This window comes from Apium graveolens, chromosome 1 (assembly GCF_009905375.1).
Source record: "Apium graveolens cultivar Ventura chromosome 1, ASM990537v1, whole genome shotgun sequence".
Taxonomy (NCBI): domain Eukaryota; kingdom Viridiplantae; phylum Streptophyta; class Magnoliopsida; order Apiales; family Apiaceae; genus Apium; species Apium graveolens.
In genome coordinates this window covers 31,475,723-31,484,410 of record NC_133647.1, presented here as the reverse complement: position 1 = coordinate 31,484,410, position 8,688 = coordinate 31,475,723, and positions in this window count along the sequence as shown.

The following is an 8,688-nucleotide window of genomic DNA, read 5'->3' as shown; positions in this document are numbered from 1 at the left end:
GGAGATTGCTTGGATCAGTTCTTGGGACAGCAGCCCTTCTTCTTACCAGACCATCCAGGTCTATGATAGGAGGAGGATTTCTCCCCCTAGGAGGTATGTGGGGTCTGGTGGCTTGGTGAGCCTCCAAATCACGCCTCAGCCTTTGGATTTCAGCCTCATGAGCCCTGATCTTTTCCTGCACTTCTTGGGGATTCGCCCCTGGGGTGCTTTGGGGGCGTTGCCTTCCATCGGCCATTGGCTCTTTTCCAGGACGCCTCCTTCTCGGGGCCACTTCATCATCCGAAGATTCGGAGTCTCTCTCAGTGTATGGACCAGAAAATTCCCGATCCTCAGGGATAGGATCCAAACCTCGTATATAGGGGGGCGACCGCCCTCGTGCTTCGCTTCGCCCAGCATATCCACTTCCTCCAACCTCAGGGTGAAGGGGCATCCCATAAGGGGGGTTAGTAGTAACAATAGTTGAATATTCATACCCGACGGGTCGAGAATTCACAGGTATATGTATTTGTTGAACTTGAGGATTCGTACCTTGAATAGTCGGGGGAGTTGTCCCTTGTGGCTGAGGATGAGTTGCCCCTGTCTGGGCTTCCCCCTGAGTAGATGCATAAGTTGAATGGGGAGGAACCTCCACGGTTGATGAAATCACCTGGGTTGTCCCTGATGGTGTTCCCTCCTCCAGAGTGCTTGTTGTTCTCCGTGTTCTCGCCATGGTTGTTGTTCCGTTTGTCCCACAGACGGCGCCAAATGTTATGGATTAAAACTACTATATATAATTGCTGTATTTAATACTAAGGAACGTGAGCTCCAAGGCTTGATTTGACTGCTCTTGTGTTTCGTGACTCAATCTGCCTTAACAAGATGCCTACGTACCTTGCTGATTGCCAAGGATCAAGTCAAAAAACGTAGTTCTGATTTGTGGGGTGAGGCCCCTTATATAGATGTGGGAGTCCTTGAATTGGACTTGGTATAGGAGACTTGGTGGACAAGCCTCTGAATTAGGATAGACTTAGGAGTCCTAGGAAGTAGGAAGCTGATTCCTTATCCTTTTAGGTCCCCTTGAGGCTAATCTATAAGGATTTATATCCTTATCGGGACTCTTCTCAGTAGCTGATTTTTCCCTTATTAATTAATTACGAAATTAATTAATAATCAGGGCTTTTGGGCCTTTTTTTTATTCCACCAGGCCTGATCTGGTCCATCAGGCTTAACCTTTCTGGTGTGAATATCATACATTTTCTTATTGGGCCTAGCAGTCCATTAATTATAAAATCAGGACTTATTTATCCCTATCAACATATCATATTCCAAGGACATTTATTAATCTAACATTTTATCACAGAAAATAAAGATATAATAAGTTACTAAAGAATAATCCATATAATCAGAATTAATAATCCAAATGTTTCATAATATAAACATAATAGTGTTGTCTCATGGGCACAAACACTAACATAGACTACTTTACAAAGTGGATTGAGGCTAAGGTACTAGCCAAGATAACCACCAAGCAAATTACCCAATTCTTCTAGGAGAATATGATATGCCGATATGGAATCCCACGCATCCTTGTCACGGATAATGGGAAATAATTTGATAATGCAGAGTTCAGAGAGTACTGCGACAATAACAGCATAGAACTTCGCTTCACCTCTGTTGCACATCCTCAGGAAAACGGGCAAGCGGAAGTTGCTAACAGAATCATCCTTGATGGACTTAAGAAGAGGGTTGAACGCTCGAGAAACACTTGGGTGGATGAGCTGCTGTCTATACTATGGGCATATCGAACCACCTGCAAAGTGACAACTGAAATGCCCCATTCATGCTGGCTTACGGAGCCGAGGCAGTTGTGCCCCTTAAAATCACTCATACATCCCCTAGGATCGAAGCTTACGAGCCAGAGACAAACAAAGAAGGCATGAGGCTCACTCTCGATCTCATTGACGAGGTCAGGGATGAAGCCAACGCCCGCAATGCAGAGCATCAACGAAGAGCCTCCCTCTATTACAATAGATGGGTTAAAGAAAGGTTCTTTCAACAGGGAGATTTGGTTCTGAGGAAGATTGAGGCATCAGGAGTAGGGGAGAGAGGAAAGCTAGCCCCCAACTGGGAAGGACCTTATAAGGTCAGGAAGATACTGGGACGAGGATCCTACAAGTTAGAGACCCTGAATGGTGATGAAGTACCTCGCACTTGGCATGCTTCGAACCTGAAGGTTTATTATGTTTAGGACATTTACTACATGTTCCTAGTACTTAGTATTAGTTTTATAAATTAGGTCGACGAAACCATCTTATGTAAGGGTTGAACCCATTTCTTAGAGATACTATCTATTTATGGAAGTTTATTTTTATCATCTTGTCTACCAATTTATTTAAGTACGAGCATCTAAAGAATGCAAGTCCCGAAGGACCAAATGCCGAAAATAAAAGATAAGTATGAAATGAAATTAAACGTAGTGCATAGATAAAAGATCCTGAAGGATCATAAGTTAAAGTCCCGAAGGACCAATAGGTTACAGACCAATAAGGTTTAAATTAATAAGTTCTGGAAATAAAAGCCACATACGACAATCAAGACCATGCAAGGCCACATCATTCACTCATCAGAGGAGTCCTCCCCCTCGCCATCCGAGCCTTCCTCAGAAGAAGAACCACTGCTCCCTAGAATCGACTCCCTCATCTTCCCTCGAAGGGCTGCCCTGGACTTGGGGCTACCCGAAGGGGCTTTGCCCTTAGAGCCGGAACCGGAACCCAAGTGATTGGAACTCGGCTGTGGCCTCATGCGAGGAGTCGAGGGCACAGATCCGGAAGGATGCTCATATAGGTCCATAACAGGCAACTGCCAGAGGCAAGATAGAAGGCTTGGATCAACCACATTCGCCCATATGCCTTGAGCGTCTTTGACTCCCCTATTCCAACCTATTGCGAAGTTAACAGGGCACATCTCATCATCATGCTCGTCCATCATCATGGTGAACCTGGTGGATCTATGATAAGGAGCCTTATGGTCTTTCCATTCCTTCTTCCTCTTCTCTTCCGAGCTAGCATATTTCTTCTCCATGATGGCAAGCTTGCCCTCCGCCTCATGGGCCTTAGACTCCCACTTCCCTAAGAAGATAGTCATTTACTTCATGGAAGTCTGCAATGCATTGTAATCGCCTCTCATTTTCACAGCCTGAGTAGAGGAAGCTGCGAAATAGGCATTGGCCTGACAAAGAAAATATGAGTTTAATTAAGAAGGGATGAGCCCCAAAGGAGTGATTCCTATAATATTTTCCAAGTTCTAAGAAAAAGAGAACTTAAGCGAAAATTTGCACAAGTAGAAACATACCTGATAGAGGGCATGAGCTCGCAGCATCTCAGCCTCGATGAGTTTCTCACCAGAGGAGACGAATAAGAGGTTGGGAGGAGTAATGCAGTTTTTCGACCATTCGAGAGTAAGAGCCGGGTTGCCGAAAACGGAGTCGTTGGAAGAAATACCCCATCTAGGCTCGAAAGGGGTCCTGGCACTCCCGTCAAAATCCTTGGTCCTCTTAAGGCCAGATCCTGATGCCTCGAGGAAGGTAAGGACCTTAGGAATATGGTTGGCCTTCTTGATGGCATTTCTGGCCATCCTGCCTGTAACAGCATCGCTCGGCTTGGCTTTGGTGTCAAGAGCCTTAGCAGCTGAAATAAGAAGAAAAGAAATAGATGTAAGAATAAACTTGTACAAAGTAAGGGAAAACAAGGATAAATACCCTCTATAGAGAGGCAGCTAAGGCCATCCTCGACAAGCTTGACTTCCGTCATGAACTCCCAATAAGGGGTCCTCCCGTCATCGTCAATAAGAAGATCTCGGGCATGAAGCTCGGCATCAGAAAGGTTGAGAATGAAGTGGGAACTATCAACTGGGCTACTGAAGTCACGTCTGAAGTATACCCCCCAGTCTCCATCCTTCCACTCAACAACCACAAACTTCTTGTTCCAATTGTGGTTTGAGTCATTGAGGGAACTAGTGTTCACTATTTGGGGAACATGGGCTCGGTCTTAAATTACTACCCAACCAGGCTGAGTCATAGGAGACGCCTTCAACATGAAGATTGTAACGACTGGGAATTTCGTGACATGATTAAGTGTATAAAGTATGATTTTGTGGTGTAATTATAATTTATGTGATTTAATAAAGGGATGAAATGATTTTGTTGGTTAATTGTCCTTATTGTATATAAGTAACTGGGAACGTAAAATGAGGAGTTCCAGTTTGATGAGTCAGCTTAAGGGATAAGCTGTGTTGTCGGGCCGTCATGTAGAACGGGACCCATTTTAAAAGAGAATAAAGTATTTAAATGTGAACTATGTGTTGTTATGTGAAATGGAAATGTTTAATTAAGTCTTTCAGTGACGTGTTAGTTGGTATAAAGGATTTGTCGTGAAGCGTAAATAAAACGCTAAGCGTCGGGTCGTCAAACAGAACGTAACCCGTTACGCGAAAAGGGGAATAATAATAAAAAGGGAAATTTTATGATCAGATATGAGTGGTTATGTGTGAATATATGTGTTTGCTTGTCTGTATGCATGATTACGTGATCTGTTGCTTTTTAAAATGATTTAAGAGATTTATTTGATTTAAAATGAGGTTTATTGAACCTTAATACATTTTTATAAAATTACCTGAATAAGGTCAAGGCGTGAAATTTATTTTGTTATCTTCAAAATAGTCCTAGTGACTTTCTAAAAATGATAGACGGATTTATTTCTTGATCGGTGCATTTTAAAATGATTTTATGGAGTTAAAATGCTATTTTCAGCATAATCGTGTAAAATCCTTATTAAATCAACCGTTCGCTCAAAAATTATTTTAAAAATATGGTTGAAAAGCTAATTTCGAGATCTACGCTCTAAAATTTTCACTCATTTCATTCCCATCTTTTCCGAGAGAGTTACTTCGTGTTTAAATTCATTTTAGATTGAAACAAGAGGAAAAGAGAAAAGAAAAATTAAAGTATGGTATAATGACCATACTACCCTTGCCAAAGTAATATATATACTCCCTCCCCTCCCCTTTCTTTTCTTTCACCCGGCCTCACTCTCTCTCTTCTCTCACTTTCTCTCATCTCTCTTTTCTCTCTCAAACTCTCGAAGCTCTCTCTCTCTCTCTCTCTCTCTCTCTCTCTCTCTCTCTCTCTCTTCTTTTCTCTCGGTACATCCTCTTCTTCCATTGATTTCTATGGATTCATCCATGAAACTTCATGCTCATTCTATATATATACTTTAGATCATATGCATGTGTGTATTTGTGCTTGCATGCGAGTGTGTGTATGTGCGATGGGCTCGGTGTTGAGCCGAGTGTCGAGTCTTTGTTTCTTTCGAATGCTTGATTGCAATTTCTGTGAAGATTGAGCCTTACATGCATGTGTTGCTGTGTTTTTGAAAGTTAATCGGAGGTTTTAAGGTTGGAAACCCCCGGATGGGGGCACCACCATGAAGCCACTGCTACCGGTGATGAACTCCGATGAACCGGTGGTGAGTGATGATGTAATAACTGAGCTCTCGTATTCATAAAACTATTTTTGATGTTTGCATGTGGTGTTTTATTGAAAACCAAATGGGATTTGTGATTTCAAAAGTTATTAAGTTGATTCTTGATGATTTAAATGGTTGTAAATGTTTGTTCTTAGATAATATTGAGAAATTAGATTAGTTCATGGTCAAAAGAATCGAATTAAAAGTTGCATGTGTTGTTTTGCTTGAAACCCGAGTGGTTCTTGATCATTAAATTGATTTTGATGATGTAAATGGATTACTGTTGATTGATTGTAGAGATTATTGAATAAATAGATTGAGTTGTGGTTTAAGAATCCCAAATGATGCATGCATGTCTTGATTATTGGAAATCTCGAGTGTTCTTGCTTGTTCTTAAGGAATTAAGTTGATCTATGTGTTTAAATGGATTGTAGACGTAATTTCGACTTGGTTGTGAACAAAATAGTAAATGCATGTCAAGATAGAGCTATGCATGTAAGTGTTTAGGTTTAAGATGATTTAAAAGAATGAGTGATGACTTGATCCCAAGTTTATTTGCAAATTTGGTGCTTGCATGTTAATGTTTGATTCTTGGGTTGTTGTAACACCCCCAAATCCGGGGTCGGGGATTCGGGTTGTCACAAGTTCCATTTCCAATACCTTGCTAAGTGATTGATTTGATTCCAATACCTTGCTAAGTGATTGCATGTGAAATTTCTAAGAGATATGTGATTTATTGATTATTTTGGTTCGAATTAAATGATGAAAAAGGAAGGATTGAGTCTTCTTGATATGAGGTTATATAATTAATATGATAACTCGAGTATAGAGTTTAGATTTAGGATTATATGTTATGTGCATTGCGTGATTCAATGACTATTTGATTAAAGTATAAGGGTATATGGTGTATGCGTGCCTTGTGTATATGATTGAGTATATATATATATACTCTCAGTGTATTGTGATAAAGGGAATTGTTAAGCGTTCTGGGAAAGTCGAGTGAGAATCTAATTAGGGTTTAATTGTTTAATTGTAGATTCGGAGCGTGAAGGCATTCGGGCTAGGAAAGGGAAAAGTGTACTAGGTGGCAGTAGTTCAACCCTTGTGAAACAGGAAAGCGAATTCAGGCAAGTAACTCTACTTACTTGTGTAAATTGTTATAGAGAGGATATTGTTCATGCCATGTTGGAGTATTGAACTTTTATAGCGTTTGTACACCTATTATTGATTCTTGAGATACCCTGTAATTGTCCTTGTGAACCTATCAATAAGATTATTGTTCAATCCTTTTAGTAACCTTTTCTTATCCCGATCACTTGTTAATACCTTGAACTTTTGTAAACCCTATAAGAACCTTTATGGACCCCCTTGCATGATAGTCCTTTATCCCTTTGTGATCTTATCTATAATGATCCTTGAAACCGTTTTGATTCCCTAAACAGTGTACCTTGTAATCATTTGATCAAAATTCCTAGCATTGAACTTTGCTTATCTTTGATTTATTCACTTTCTTTGAATTCTTGAAATTGAACTTAAGAATGAATTTCGACTTGAAAGAGTCTGAAACCTTTCTTTTCCAACACAAGGTTTTCCAAACGAATTCCTGATGGATTGGATTGAGACGTAAGAGACTAGTGGGACTAGTCTAGTCATATAAAGAGGCTAGCGGGGGCTAGTCCGATTTAAGGTTGAAATTATGCCATAGGTACCTTAAAGACCAGATGGAGGTTGGTACGGGCTGATCACCCGTATTATTATGAATTGAAAGTTAAAGTAGTCCAATCAAGGGTTCCCCATCACTTTATAAAGGATATTGAATACATTGCTTTAGCAAATTGCTTCTTTTAAATGAAATGGCTTATAATGTTTTGAAAGAGTTGATTGTGATATTGATTAGCATACAGCTTGTGAACCCTATTCTTATTCTGATATTGTTATCCATCATATAATTGATTCCCAAAGATGAATAGATCCTCGCTTTCCTTTTGAGAGATCATTTTGAGATCATGTTAATGATTTGTGATGAATGTCGGCTTTAACCCTATCTTGAGCTTTGTTTCCTTAAAGCCCAAACTTTTTCTTCATAACCTTTCTTAGCCCAAATACAGAAATCCACCACCTAGAGATGTTAAAGTAGAATGCCCTGAATCAGGAATGGTATATTGTGGATTTTATATCGTAGAACTGTTATATAGTTATTTGATGAATTTTATACTCATAGTTTTGCTTTGATCTAACCATGGCAATTAAGCAAGAGGATGGCCAGGCATAGGCGCACTGCTCGTAAGAGCGTACCTGGTGGTCCCTACCGTGTTGAGGGCTTCTAGATGCCAGAGCAGGTAGTACAGGTTATGTGTGAGAAAGCGCTTAGCCAGAAAAGTTGTAAAGATACAATGGGTTTATCTGTCGGTTTCAAGTCGGAATCGATTATGTAAATTTGGTTTTATTTTGGGTTGTAATTTATATATTATGGTTGGTAGTTGTAATCTTGTCTCAAACTTTATCATGTCTGATCATGTTAGTAGTTAATCGGGGTTTATGCTTATTATTCATAGTTTAATGGTGTGTGGGTCCTCATTTCCTAACCCCGAGATTGAGGACGTCACAAGTTGGTATCAGAGCTACATGATTTAGTCCACGAGACAAGTTAGGATAAAAGGGGTATTTTGGGTATGTATACCTATATCGCGAGAGTGTTCTACTCATATAGAGTTAAGTTAGACTATTATGTATAGTCTAAGGAAAATTTATATAAGCTAAAGTGGCAACTAGAGTTATGGTGTGAGTTAATTGGAAGTTTATTTAACCCTAATGTTATTTTTTAGTTGTTGTTTTGTTTTCTCAGGACCCCAGTAGTGGTAGTGATTTTGATTCTGAGATTAGTTTGACCGGTACCCCAGTGGACCCCATTCCACCCTCTTTAGAGGAGCCTGTGTATGTTAGTTCAGATCCAGAGGAGCATCATCTGAGAGTAGTGAGATTCATATGCAGATATCCCTTGAGGACAGAGTTAGAGACCCAACCCCTGAGCCAGAGTCTGAGATGCCTAAATTGTGCCTGATAGTGTTGGTAGCAAGTTAGCCCAGGATCGAGACTTTGTTTACTCCCGTATTCTGATTTGGGAGCTTTGGTGGACAGGTTAATTCGAGACTCTAGGAATGGGACTTCAGTGGTGATGGAGGAGTGG